The sequence below is a fragment of the Chanodichthys erythropterus genome, chromosome 20 (assembly GCF_024489055.1).
Source record: "Chanodichthys erythropterus isolate Z2021 chromosome 20, ASM2448905v1, whole genome shotgun sequence".
NCBI classification, from domain to species: Eukaryota; Metazoa; Chordata; class Actinopteri; order Cypriniformes; family Xenocyprididae; genus Chanodichthys; species Chanodichthys erythropterus.
The window spans coordinates 418,787-433,275 of record NC_090240.1 but is presented as its reverse complement, the minus strand read 5'-3'; the positions used below and the strand labels follow the sequence as shown (position 1 = coordinate 433,275).

General features: G+C 44.8%; 5 non-coding genes across 5 annotated transcripts; all 5 read left to right on the top strand.

Annotated features, from left to right (window-relative positions):
- The first annotated feature begins 453 nt into the window (after positions 1-453).
- Positions 454-641, top strand: LOC137010264 (U2 spliceosomal RNA). The gene has a single exon (XR_010893312.1). It is a non-coding gene; the product is annotated as a U2 spliceosomal RNA (small nuclear RNA).
- A 2,096-nt stretch (positions 642-2,737) lies between these two features.
- Positions 2,738-2,901, top strand: LOC137010045 (U1 spliceosomal RNA). Its single transcript, XR_010893124.1, has one exon. It is a non-coding gene; the product is annotated as a U1 spliceosomal RNA (small nuclear RNA).
- Positions 2,902-9,254: 6,353 nt separating this feature from the next.
- Positions 9,255-9,451, top strand: LOC137010290 (U2 spliceosomal RNA). The gene has a single exon (XR_010893333.1). It is a non-coding gene; the product is annotated as a U2 spliceosomal RNA (small nuclear RNA).
- A 2,096-nt stretch (positions 9,452-11,547) lies between these two features.
- LOC137010049 (U1 spliceosomal RNA) lies at positions 11,548-11,711 on the top strand. The gene has a single exon (XR_010893128.1). It is a non-coding gene; the product is annotated as a U1 spliceosomal RNA (small nuclear RNA).
- An 862-nt stretch (positions 11,712-12,573) lies between these two features.
- Positions 12,574-12,764, top strand: LOC137010113 (U2 spliceosomal RNA). Its single transcript, XR_010893189.1, has one exon. It is a non-coding gene; the product is annotated as a U2 spliceosomal RNA (small nuclear RNA).
- The last annotated feature ends 1,725 nt before the right edge of the window (positions 12,765-14,489 follow it).

Here is a 14,489-nt window from a genome sequence, read left to right as displayed (position 1 = left end):
TAAGGGAGAGGCAGTATCGTCATGGGCAAGGGAAGTCACCTTTCTGCCCAATTGGTTGTGGGAGGGAGGAAACAATAGAACATGTATTTTGGACATGCCCAGTTTCATCTGCCTTCTGGACTTTGCTGTATCAGTGGTGGAAGGGGTGGAAAGGTCCTCCTCTGACCCGGAACCTGGTAATTTATGGGGAGGGTCTGGGGGGACAGAAGTTTGAATTGAGGAAGGTGGTGTGGATAATTATATCAGAAGGCAAAAGGGTTTTGTGGAATCACAGAACTTCGATGTTAAGGTCCAAACGAACAGGATGGGGTCCTAAATCAATTTTTTATTGTGTTTTGGCTAGAGTGCAGGGCGCAGTGCAAAATGATAATATTGAGGGGGAAATTAAAAAATGTTTGAAGGGAAAAAGGGATTAAATGGGACCTAAAGTGAGTTATAAAAAGTATGTGTTGATGAACTGTCTGAGTTTGTGTATGTAAAAGATGGAATCTGTTCTTATCAGTTTAATATCTGATACGTCCCCTATCTGGGGACTACATATTAAATGGATTTTTGGCTCATGGAGCCGGAACCGGGGCTTGCTCCGTCCACTCCACGCATCGACCTGGTATTGCAGTGTCTCCAGGAACGGTGTGCTTCCCCTTTTGGGGGACTGCAAATCGTTGTGGTTAATAGCAGAGGGAATGTCGCTGGAGCTTCACAAGGAGTCTCTATGTACCTGCGGTGGGGTGGCTGGCAGGGTGGCACCGTCTCGCACCCTTATGAAACGGTCGCCGTTGTTCCAAAGCAGCGGTTCCCAAACCAGCACTGCACGTCTTGAATGTCACTCTTGTCTGATGCGCCCGTCTGAGGTCTTGGAGTCTTTACCAACGAGCTGATGAGTTGGATCGGGTGTGTTTGATCAGGGAGACATCTAATCAAACACGCCTGACTGATGGGAACCACTGGTCTAAAGGACCGCAGCTCGTGTACAGGTGCTGGTCATATAATTAGAATGTCATCAAAAAGTTGATTTATTTCACTAATTCCTTTCAAAAAGTGAAACTTGTATATATCATATTCATTCATTACACACAGACTGAGAGGTTTCACATGTTTATTTCTTTTCATTTTGATGAGTATAGCTGACAACTATGGAAAATCCCAAAGTCACTATCTCAGAAAATTAGAATATTGTGAAAAGGTTCAATATTGAAGACACCTGGTGCCACACACTCTTATCAGCTAATTAACTCAAAACACCTGCAAAGGCCTTTAAATGGTCTCTCAGTCTAGTTCTGTAGGCTACACAGTCATGGGGAAGACTGCTGACTTGACAGTTGTCCAAAAGACGACCACTGACACCTTGCACAAGGAGGCCAAGACACAAAAGGTCATTGCAAAAGAGGCTGGCTGTTCGCAGAGCTCTGTGTCCAAGCACATTAATAGAGAGGCGAAGGGAAGGAAAAGATGTGGTAGAAAAAAAGTGTACTAGCAATAGGGATAACCGCACCCTGGAGAGGACTGTGAAACAGAACCCATTCAAAAATGTGGGGGAGATTCACAAAGAGTGGACTGCAGCTGGAGTCAGTGCTTCAAGAACCCCTACGCACAGACGTATGCAAGACATGGTTTTCAGCTGTCTCGTTCCTTGTGTCAAGCCACTCTTGAACAACAGACAGCGTCAGAGGCGCCTCGACAAAAAGGACTGGACTGCTGCTGAGTGGTCCAAAGTTACGTTCTCTGATGAAAGTCAATTTGGCATTTCCTTTGGAAATCGGGGTCCCAGAGTCTGGAGGAAGAGAGGAGAGGCACACAATCCACGTCGCTTGAGGGCCAGCCTAAAGTTTCCACAGTCAGTGATGGTTTGGGGTGCCATGTCATCTGCTGGTGTTGGCCCACTGTGTTTTCTGAGGTCCAAGGTCAACGCAGCCGTATACCAGGAAGTTTTAGAGCACTTCATGCTTCCTGCTGCTGACCAACTTTATGGAGATGCAGATTTCATTTCCCAACAGGACTTGGCACCTGCACACAGTGCCAAAGCTACCAGTACCCGGTTTAAGGACCATGGTATCCCTGTTCTTAATTGGCCAGCAAACTCGCCTGACCTTAACCCCATAGAAAATCTACGGGGTATTGTGAAGAGGAAGATGCCATATGCCAGACCCAACAATTAAGAAGAGCTGAAGGCCACTATCAGAGCAACCTGGGCTCTCATAACACCTGAGCAGTGCCACAGACCGATCGACTCCATGCCACGCCGCATTGCTGCAGTAATTCAGGCAAAAGGAGCCCCAACTAAGTATTGAGTGCTGCACACGCTCATACTTTTCATGTTTATAGTTTTCAGTTGGCCAAGATTTCTAAAAATCCTTTCTTTGTATTGGTCTTAAGTAATATTCTAAATTTGCTGAGATACCGGATTTGGGATTTTCCTTAGTTGTCAGTTATAATCATCAAAATTAAAAGAAATAAACATTTGAAATATATCAGTCTGTGTGCAATGTACATAATATACAAGTTTGACTTTTTGAAAGGAATTAGTGAAAGAAATCAACTTTTTGATGACATTCTAATCATACGACCAGCACCTGTAGGTGCTTGGCAGTTTGCCGGCTTGAAGGCATGGTCACGGAAATCGCAGTCAAGTAATGGAAGGGACACGCCCTTCCTTTGCTTGGGGTGGGGGAGGGGGGTCACCGTTGATGAGGACGGCAAAGAGGGATAGGGTAGCCTCTGACTGGAGGCCTGGGGACTCATACTTACCTGGCAGGGGAGACACCATGATCAGGAAGGTGGTTCACCCAGGGCGAGGCTCGGCCATTGCACTCCGGTTGTGCTGACCCCTGCGAATTCCCCAAATGTGGGAATCTCGACTGCATAATTTATGGTAGTGGGGGACTGCGTTCGCGCTCTCCCTGGACATACTGGTTGAAAGAAGATTAGGTGGTGCCGAGAGAACCTGTGGTTTCTAACAGTCGTAGCGTTGTCTGTGGCTCCGTGTGTGTTTGCACGCCCCTTTTATGGAATCGGGTGTTGCGTGCGCTCGCCTGGTTTCGCAAAGTTCTGAGTTTTCCTTCAGGGACGACAGGCTTTTGGGGGCACTCGACCATGGCCGTTTTCTAAATGACCCCGTGGTCGCTAGTGTCACGACCGGCTCAAAGCCGTGACAAATGAAACGGAGGACATAGGCAGCTTGGTAGGTTGCAACGAAAAGAGATTTATCAGCATAAATAAGAAAATATATGAAACCAGAAATCAACAAAACCAAACACAATTTCTGTCAGACACATCAATAACCAAACATCAGACAGAACCACATTTAAATGAATAAGGAACTCAAAATAAACAAAGACCAAAATCAAAACCAAAGCACCCAGGAGCAAGCAACACACCACGCCAAACAAAGCCCAAGCTTTATAGAGGGAAGCACGGGTGTACATGGTTCACTTGATGAGTCTCCCAGCCACACCCACTGGCCGGCCGTAGCAGGAAGAACGAGGGACTCGTCACACTATCCAAATGTTAAAGTTGAGCTTTTTTTTTTTCCCCCTCCTGATCAAGAACGACCTAGGGAGTCCAGAGAATTGTACTGCGGTGCTTTTGTGGAGGTCGATGGAAAAACCTAGGACCAGTTCGCGAAAGCAGGTTGTTTCAAATCATCTCCACTATTTAACAAACGATCTGATCGACAGCAGTGGTCCTAGAGGCAAAGTACGAAACCCACCGCGGCCCAGATGGGCGTCGCCTTTGCCGGCTCTGCCCCCACTGCTTGGCAACGGCATCGCTTCTCGGCCTTTTGGCTAAGATCAAGTGTCTTGTCATTTGGCAGTGTTGCGATCGCCTCTTTGTGGGTTTTTGGGCTGTGTTTTTGTAATAGCACTTTCCTTTACCTTGAAGAGGTATATTGTACTGCTTACAGCTGTACTTTTTTATTATTTATTGTTTATTTATATTGTATTGTGCTTGCTTTTAGGAGAACATTTTAATTGAGATACTGGTTGTAAGGTAAGTCTTTTATTCTTGTTTTTAGATCCTTTTATTGTGTCGATAGTTTTTTAAACTCCTGTTTTAGCTGTTGGTGCCTCCAACATGTCGGCTGCCCGTGCCGGCGTGCGGAGGCACCACAGCGTGCGTTTTACACTCTTAGAAAACCAAGGAAAGCCTGTTCAGATGTCCCGGTTGGATTTTTCCCGCAAATTTGTTCAGCAAACTTTGAGATTTACACCAAATGATTTGAATTGTATTTTGTCCCTCCCTTTTAATAAAGGATTTGATGTAAGTTTTAAGTCAGCTAGTTTGCTGAATGACTTCTGGACCAGACTTGAAAATGTAAAGACCCTCTTTTCCATGTTTAAGGTGGAGAAACTGACCGACAATACCCACAAAATGGTTATTGTCCGAATGTTCAATGAAACCGTCAGTGGAGAAGATATATGTACTTGGTTGGGTAGATATTGCTCTGTTAGAGGCCAAGCCATGAAAATGCTGGATGAGGATGGCATCTGGAATTGTTCCTGGAGGATTCCCATAAAACAGTGGGAAGATCCCCAGGGCTTCCAGGGCCTGAAACATCTTCCATCAGTGATTGTGCTTGGAGAAAACAGAGGCTACATTTATTATCAGGGAATGCCCAAGCTCTGTCGTAGATGTGGAGAGGTGGGGCATTTAGTGGAAGCTTGCCAGAAGTCGTTTTGTGGGAAATGTAGAGAAATTGGGCATACTTTTGACGAATGTCCCAATGGCAGAAAGTGTAATCTGTGTGGAGACTCCAATCATCTCTACAGAGATTGCCCAAAGTCCTTTGCCAACAAAGTTAAAGCAAATAAAATGGCGGTTGAGAAAAGCAAACAAAAGGATAACGAGGGGGCGGAGCAAAAAGATTCAAATCTCCCGCCAATTTCTGCGATTGGTGGAGAAGGATCAGATGTTAGAGGTAATGAGGGGGCGGAGTTAAGGAGTGAGGAGCAACAGGGGGAGGAAGACCAAAGGGAAGAGGCAGAAGAAAACATCTTAGAGGTAAGTGAAAAGGTAGGGGAGGACATAGAGGATTCACTGCAAGAAAGTCAATTAAGTGAGAAACTCCCCTGTGCTCAATCGATAAAAAAAAGAGAGTGGCACACTCCCCTCTCTGGAAAGAAATGGGAAAGGATAAAATGGGAAGATTTTCAGATTCCTCCTCATCGGAGGATCTGAATAGATTATTCCCAAGCCAAACAGCCAATGAGATTTCTTTTCTATCGATTGAGCTGAAATCATCCACACCCAGGAGCTCACCTTGTGACTCAGAAGGAAAACATGTTCAGTTCCCTGCCTCCAATGGTGTGGAAATGCGGGAAGAACTTGTTTTACAAGAAAATGTGTTTTTAAATGGATAATTTGTTTTTAAAATTTTAAAATGTTGTTTCTGTCTTCTTTTATTCTCGTTTTAACGCTCATGACCATCACCATCTCTACGTTAAACGTGAGAAGTGTGAGGTCACCAACGAGAGCACAAACTGTTTTAAATTTTTTAAGTACACAACCCTCTGATGTGTTTTTGTTACAGGAGTGCGCTTTACCTTTTTTTAACAATTACAAGAATTGGGAGGACAAATGGCAACAAGGACCCTCTATTTGGAGTGGTTCAAACCAAAATAAAGCAGATGGTATTGCTGTCCTGGTAAAAAATCAACAAATCTTGGTGAAGGGGAGCACAGTACTAAGAGACGGGCGGGCTCTTTTAGTCAACTTGACGTTTTTGGGGAGGGCTTTTAACATATTAAATATTTATGGATATACAGAAAAGAATGATAGATACAACCTTTTAAAAGACATTCAGCCCCACCTTTTAGGAAGGGACCCGATTATTTTAGCAGGGGATTTTAATTGCATTTTAAGCAAAAATGATAGGAAAGGGGGAGGAGAAGATCTTAAATTGGACAAAACATCCATTTTATTGCAAACCATAACAAGAGATTTTAAACTGACTGACTGTTTCAGAACCATGCATCCTGGGGAGAAAGGATTCACCTGGTTTAGTGGTGATGGCAGCAAAGCCTCCCGCATTGATTATGTCTTCACTAGGGACCTTACACCAGTTGATGCTAAATTAATCCCCATTTTCTTTTCAGACCACGCTATGCTTTCCTGCACCCTTTCACTTCCCATAGGTGTGACGACAGGTAGGGGCTTTGGAGGCTGAACTGTTCCCTGTTGAAAGATTTGGAGATTGTGAAAGAATACAGGGAGCAGTACAGCCAATGGCAGACCCTAAAAGACTTTTATGACTCACATGCACAGTGGTGGGAAATGGTGAAGGGAAAGACTAAGACGTTTTTTAAACTGGCGGGAAAAAAGAAAATGATAAAGAGAAAAGATGTATGGTGGGAATGCAAAAACGACTGCAACGCTATTTTAACCTGTGCAATCAGGGCTTTGATTTTAATGAAGAAATTCGCCAAGTGAAAAGGTCAATGTCAGAATTATCGGAGGTTAGAAGCAAGAGTATCATTTTACAAAGTAGAGAAAAGGAAATGGAAGAGGGAGAAAAATGTACAAGTTATTTTTTTCGTAAAATAGTAAATAGAGGTGGGGCAGTGGTGGGATTGAAAAATAAAGAAAATACAGTAATGACAAATACAGAAAGCATCTTAAAGGTGGTTGAAGATTTCTATGATGAACTATATGGTAAGAAAGAGATTGAAGACTGCATTTTAAAAGAAGTTTTAGAATTAATTGATAAACCCGTTAAGGATAGCACGTGTTTGATAAATGATTTCAACCTTTCTGAAATGGAGAAATGTTTAAAACATTTTAAGAAAAGAAAGTCACCTGGAGAAGATGGTATCCCACTTGAGTTTTATCAGACATTTTGGGACATTTTAGCCAACGACCTTTTAATTGTTTTTAATGAATTTTATAAAATGGAGAAACTGCCAGATAGTTTTAGGATAGGGATTGTTACACTTTTACACAAAAAAGACGAAAGGACTGACTTGAAAAATTGGCGACCAATAACTCTTTTAAATGTGGACTGTAAATTGTTTAGTAAGCTTTTAATGATTCGTATGTCTTCCATTTTAGGGGATTTGATCCACCCAGATCAAACCTGCGCAGTTCCTGGAAGAAAGATCACGGACAGCCTTGTTCTGATGAGAGACACCATCTGTTATGCGAGAGACAGAAATATTAGGCTTGCAGTTCTAAATTTAGATTTTGAAAAAGCTTTTGATCGGGTCTCGCACCAGTACTTATTTCAAGTACTGCTAAAGATGGGTTTTCCAGGGAGATTTGTAGCTTGGGTGGAACTGCTATACAGGGGGATAAGCAGCAGGTTTTTGGTAAATGGGCACTTGACAAAAGCAGTAGACGTACACTGTGGGGTCCGTCAGGGATGCCCGTTATCTCCCCTCTTATATGTGGCCTGTATTGAGCCACTGGCGCAGGCATTGAGAAGGGACAAATGGATCAGGGGACTGACAATACCAGGGGCGGGGGGATTGACTGCCAAGGCCTTTTTATATATGGACGATGTGAACCTTGTATGTACTGACGTTTTATCAATTACTAGGACTATGGACCTGACTGACTGGTTTGGAAGGGCGTCTGGGGCTAGACTAAATAGATCAAAAACTCAAGTACAATGTTTTGGACCATGGGATCCTAAAGAAGTAAAGAGTCTTGACCTGGAAATGAAAAAGACTGATATAAAGATACTAGGGATTAAATTTGACAGAGAAGGAGGAGGAAGGGGCAACTGGCAAGAAGCTTTAGCTAAAGTAAGACAAAGATTTGGATTTTGGAGACGTAGACAACTGACAATAGAAGGCAAGGTTTTAATTATTAAATCTGTAATTTTACCTTTATTTTTATTGCTTTGTTCTGTGTTTTACCCCCCAGATGGTTCCTTTTATCCGTGGACAGAGAAATGTTTCACTTTGTGTGGGGAGGAAAATGGGAGAGGCTGACAAGAGAGGAGATGAAGAAGTCCCCAAGAAATGGAGGCAGAGGAATACCAAACTTTTATTTATTTTTAGGGGCATACTATACAGCACTTCATATGAAATATGCATTAGACACAAAAACAGATAATAAAACTGCTGCTATGAGCCGTTTCTGGATGGGATCCTATTTAAGGTCCTTAAAAATCTTACCCACCAATCACACAATACCAGTTGCTTTTAAGCCATCTGCTGCGTATGATTTTATCAAGAAGTTCTTAAATAAGCATATTTTAGAAAAAGAGACTAAATCTTTAACAAATCACCGCCTCCTTCTCTCTCTCATACAGGAACGGGAACAGGTGACTCCAGTGCGCTGGATCAAAATTGGTGAGGCCCAGACTGTGTGGCAAAATGTGTCCCATCCGGCCCTTCACAATAGACACCGCGACCTGGCATGGATGGCCGCTCACGAGATCCTCCCGGTCAGGGCCGTGATGCACTCCCGAGGAATGGCGACAAATCCAATCTGTCCTCGGCCAGGGTGTAATGCACCGGAATCCGTGAGACATACGTTCTGGGAGTGCAGTGTCGCGAGGGACCTGTGGGCAACAGCCGGCCCCCAGCAATTCCCGAGCCTGCCAGCAGGGGAGGTCCAACAACTGGACTACCCCATGATAATGGGAGGAGTGAGCCAGAGGAAAATGACACCAGCCCAGCACACCCAAACCTGGCTCACTATCAACTGCTACAAAGATGTACTATGGACCTCCAGAAACCTGCTGGTGGGGAAGCATGTGATGGTGACCCTGCACGCCATGAAACAGCTGGTCAACAACAGGCTGCAGGAGTATGCTGCGCATTGCCATTCGGACGTGGGGGTCGGAGCTACACAGGAAAGGTCCCCGTGGCCACGCGCCCTGACTGCCTGCAGATGCCCCCCTTCTGGAGGGAGCAGCGGTGCCGTGGTTTAAGAGGTTCTCCTCTCAGCCCAAAAGTGTTGGGTCGTGGTGTTTGTTGTGGAGTGTTGAATGAGGACATCTCAAAAAAAAAAAAAGAAAAAAAAAAAAAGTATTGTGTCGCCTGTGCCCGTTCATGTATAAGAGAGCTTTTTTATCTTTTATGTTTTAATCGTGATCAATTCTATCTATTAGGTTAAATTATGGCTTTTAAGCAACTTCAATTGTATTTTATTTATTGCCTTTCTTCTTTTACACACATCTGTTTATACAAAGTTTTATGTATCATGTATTAAGGAAAAAAAAAAAAAAAAAACTAAGCAAAACCTTTTAATCGGAAAGGAAATCTGTGTTACATGTTCCCAAGAAACAATGTAATGTTTGTATGTAAATAATGATTATTGAAAAAATAAATAAAAGGAAAAAAAAAAAAAAAAATCTGTTCTTATCAGTTTAATATCTGATACGTCCCCTATCTGGGGACTACATATTAAATGGATTTTTGGCTCATGGAGCCGGAACCGGGGCTTGCTCCGTCCACTCCACGCATCGACCTGGTATTGCAGTGTCTCCAGGAACGGTGTGCTTCCCCTTTTGGGGGACTGCAAATCGTTGTGGTTAATAGCAGAGGGAATGTCGCTGGAGCTTCACAAGGAGTCTCTATGTACCTGCGGTGGGGTGGCTGGCAGGGTGGCACCGTCTCGCACCCTTATGAAACGGTCGCCGTTGTTCCAAAGCAGCGGTTCCCAAACCAGCACTGCACGTCTTGAATGTCACTCTTGTCTGATGCGCCCGTCTGAGGTCTTGGAGTCTTTACCAACGAGCTGATGAGTTGGATCGGGTGTGTTTGATCAGGGAGACATCTAATCAAACACGCCTGACTGATGGGAACCACTGGTCTAAAGGACCGCAGCTCGTGTACAGGTGCTGGTCATATAATTAGAATGTCATCAAAAAGTTGATTTATTTCACTAATTCCTTTCAAAAAGTGAAACTTGTATATATCATATTCATTCATTACACACAGACTGAGAGGTTTCACATGTTTATTTCTTTTCATTTTGATGAGTATAGCTGACAACTATGGAAAATCCCAAAGTCACTATCTCAGAAAATTAGAATATTGTGAAAAGGTTCAATATTGAAGACACCTGGTGCCACACACTCTTATCAGCTAATTAACTCAAAACACCTGCAAAGGCCTTTAAATGGTCTCTCAGTCTAGTTCTGTAGGCTACACAGTCATGGGGAAGACTGCTGACTTGACAGTTGTCCAAAAGACGACCACTGACACCTTGCACAAGGAGGCCAAGACACAAAAGGTCATTGCAAAAGAGGCTGGCTGTTCGCAGAGCTCTGTGTCCAAGCACATTAATAGAGAGGCGAAGGGAAGGAAAAGATGTGGTAGAAAAAAAGTGTACTAGCAATAGGGATAACCGCACCCTGGAGAGGACTGTGAAACAGAACCCATTCAAAAATGTGGGGGAGATTCACAAAGAGTGGACTGCAGCTGGAGTCAGTGCTTCAAGAACCCCTACGCACAGACGTATGCAAGACATGGTTTTCAGCTGTCTCGTTCCTTGTGTCAAGCCACTCTTGAACAACAGACAGCGTCAGAGGCGCCTCGACAAAAAGGACTGGACTGCTGCTGAGTGGTCCAAAGTTACGTTCTCTGATGAAAGTCAATTTGGCATTTCCTTTGGAAATCGGGGTCCCAGAGTCTGGAGGAAGAGAGGAGAGGCACACAATCCACGTCGCTTGAGGGCCAGCCTAAAGTTTCCACAGTCAGTGATGGTTTGGGGTGCCATGTCATCTGCTGGTGTTGGCCCACTGTGTTTTCTGAGGTCCAAGGTCAACGCAGCCGTATACCAGGAAGTTTTAGAGCACTTCATGCTTCCTGCTGCTGACCAACTTTATGGAGATGCAGATTTCATTTCCCAACAGGACTTGGCACCTGCACACAGTGCCAAAGCTACCAGTACCCGGTTTAAGGACCATGGTATCCCTGTTCTTAATTGGCCAGCAAACTCGCCTGACCTTAACCCCATAGAAAATCTACGGGGTATTGTGAAGAGGAAGATGCCATATGCCAGACCCAACAATTAAGAAGAGCTGAAGGCCACTATCAGAGCAACCTGGGCTCTCATAACACCTGAGCAGTGCCACAGACCGATCGACTCCATGCCACGCCGCATTGCTGCAGTAATTCAGGCAAAAGGAGCCCCAACTAAGTATTGAGTGCTGCACACGCTCATACTTTTCATGTTTATAGTTTTCAGTTGGCCAAGATTTCTAAAAATCCTTTCTTTGTATTGGTCTTAAGTAATATTCTAAATTTGCTGAGATACCGGATTTGGGATTTTCCTTAGTTGTCAGTTATAATCATCAAAATTAAAAGAAATAAACATTTGAAATATATCAGTCTGTGTGCAATGTACATAATATACAAGTTTGACTTTTTGAAAGGAATTAGTGAAAGAAATCAACTTTTTGATGACATTCTAATCATACGACCAGCACCTGTAGGTGCTTGGCAGTTTGCCGGCTTGAAGGCATGGTCACGGAAATCGCAGTCAAGTAATGGAAGGGACACGCCCTTCCTTTGCTTGGGGTGGGGGAGGGGGGTCACCGTTGATGAGGACGGCAAAGAGGGATAGGGTAGCCTCTGACTGGAGGCCTGGGGACTCATACTTACCTGGCAGGGGAGACACCATGATCAGGAAGGTGGTTCACCCAGGGCGAGGCTGGGCCATTGCACTCCGGTTGTGCTGACCCCTGCGAATTCCCCAAATGTGGGAATCTCGACTGCATAATTTATGGTAGTGGGGGACTGCGTTCGCGCTCTCCCCTGGACATACTGGTTGAAAGAAGATTAGGTGGTGCCGAGAGAACCTGTGGTTTCTAACAGTCGTAGCGTTGTCTGTGGCTCCGTGTGTGTTTGCACGCCCCTTTTATGGAATCGGGTGTTGCGTGCGCTCGCCTGGTTTCGCAAAGTTCTGAGTTTTCCTTCAGGGACGACAGGCTTTTGGGGGCACTCGACCACGGCCGTTTTCTAAATGACCCCGTGGTCGCTATTGTCACGACCGGCTCAAAGCCGTGACAAATGAAACGGAGGACATAGGCAGCTTGGTAGGTTGCAACGAAAAGAGATTTATCAGCATAAATAAGAAAATATATGAAACAAGAAATCAACAAAACCAAACACAATTTCTGTCAGACACATCAATAACCAAACATCAGACAGAACCACATTTAAATGAATAAGGAACTCAAAATAAACAAAGACCAAAATCAAAACCAAAGCACCCAGGAGCAAGCAACACACCACGCCAAACAAAGCCCAAGCTTTATAGAGGGAAGCACGGGTGTACATGGTTCACTTGATGAGTCTCCCAGCCACACCCACTGGCCGGCCGTAGCAGGAAGAACGAGGGACTCGTCACACTATCCAAATGTTAAAGTTGAGCTTTTTTTTTTTCCCCCTCCTGATCAAGAACGACCTAGGGAGTCCAGAGAATTGTACTGCGGTGCTTTTGTGGAGGTCGATGGAAAAACCTAGGACCAGTTCGCGAAAGCAGGTTGTTTCAAATCATCTCCACTATTTAACAAACGATCTGATCGACAGCAGTGGTCCTAGAGGCAAAGTACGAAACCCACCGCGGCCCAGATGGGCGTCGCCTTTGCCGGCTCTGCCCCCACTGCTTGGCAACGGCATCGCTTCTCGGCCTTTTGGCTAAGATCAAGTGTAGTATCTGTTCTTATCAGTTTAATATCTGATACGTCCCCTATCTGGGGACTACATATTAAATGGATTTTTGGCTCATGGAGCCGGAACCGGGGCTTGCTCCGTCCACTCCACGCATCGACCTGGTATTGCAGTGTCTCCAGGAACGGTGTGCTTCCCCTTTTGGGGGACTGCAAATCGTTGTGGTTAATAGCAGAGGGAATGTCGCTGGAGCTTCACAAGGAGTCTCTATGTACCTGCGGTGGGGTGGCTGGCAGGGTGGCACCGTCTCGCACCCTTATGAAACGGTCGCCGTTGTTCCAAAGCAGCGGTTCCCAAACCAGCACTGCACGTCTTGAATGTCACTCTTGTCTGATGCGCCCGTCTGAGGTCTTGGAGTCTTTACCAACGAGCTGATGAGTTGGATCGGGTGTGTTTGATCAGGGAGACATCTAATCAAACACGCCTGACTGATGGGAACCACTGGTCTAAAGGACCGCAGCTCGTGTACAGGTGCTGGTCATATAATTAGAATGTCATCAAAAAGTTGATTTATTTCACTAATTCCTTTCAAAAAGTGAAACTTGTATATATCATATTCATTCATTACACACAGACTGAGAGGTTTCACATGTTTATTTCTTTTCATTTTGATGAGTATAGCTGACAACTATGGAAAATCCCAAAGTCACTATCTCAGAAAATTAGAATATTGTGAAAAGGTTCAATATTGAAGACACCTGGTGCCACACACTCTTATCAGCTAATTAACTCAAAACACCTGCAAAGGCCTTTAAATGGTCTCTCAGTCTAGTTCTGTAGGCTACACAGTCATGGGGAAGACTGCTGACTTGACAGTTGTCCAAAAGACGACCACTGACACCTTGCACAAGGAGGCCAAGACACAAAAGGTCATTGCAAAAGAGGCTGGCTGTTCGCAGAGCTCTGTGTCCAAGCACATTAATAGAGAGGCGAAGGGAAGGAAAAGATGTGGTAGAAAAAAAGTGTACTAGCAATAGGGATAACCGCACCCTGGAGAGGACTGTGAAACAGAACCCATTCAAAAATGTGGGGGAGATTCACAAAGAGTGGACTGCAGCTGGAGTCAGTGCTTCAAGAACCCCTACGCACAGACGTATGCAAGACATGGTTTTCAGCTGTCTCGTTCCTTGTGTCAAGCCACTCTTGAACAACAGACAGCGTCAGAGGCGCCTCGACAAAAAGGACTGGACTGCTGCTGAGTGGTCCAAAGTTACGTTCTCTGATGAAAGTCAATTTGGCATTTCCTTTGGAAATCGGGGTCCCAGAGTCTGGAGGAAGAGAGGAGAGGCACACAATCCACGTCGCTTGAGGGCCAGCCTAAAGTTTCCACAGTCAGTGATGGTTTGGGGTGCCATGTCATCTGCTGGTGTTGGCCCACTGTGTTTTCTGAGGTCCAAGGTCAACGCAGCCGTATACCAGGAAGTTTTAGAGCACTTCATGCTTCCTGCTGCTGACCAACTTTATGGAGATGCAGATTTCATTTCCCAACAGGACTTGGCACCTGCACACAGTGCCAAAGCTACCAGTACCCGGTTTAAGGACCATGGTATCCCTGTTCTTAATTGGCCAGCAAACTCGCCTGACCTTAACCCCATAGAAAATCTACGGGGTATTGTGAAGAGGAAGATGCCATATGCCAGACCCAACAATTAAGAAGAGCTGAAGGCCACTATCAGAGCAACCTGGGCTCTCATAACACCTGAGCAGTGCCACAGACCGATCGACTCCATGCCACGCCGCATTGCTGCAGTAATTCAGGCAAAAGGAGCCCCAACTAAGTATTGAGTGCTGCACACGCTCATACTTTTCATGTTTATAGTTTTCAGTTGGCCAAGATTTCTAAAAATCCTTTCTTTGTATTGG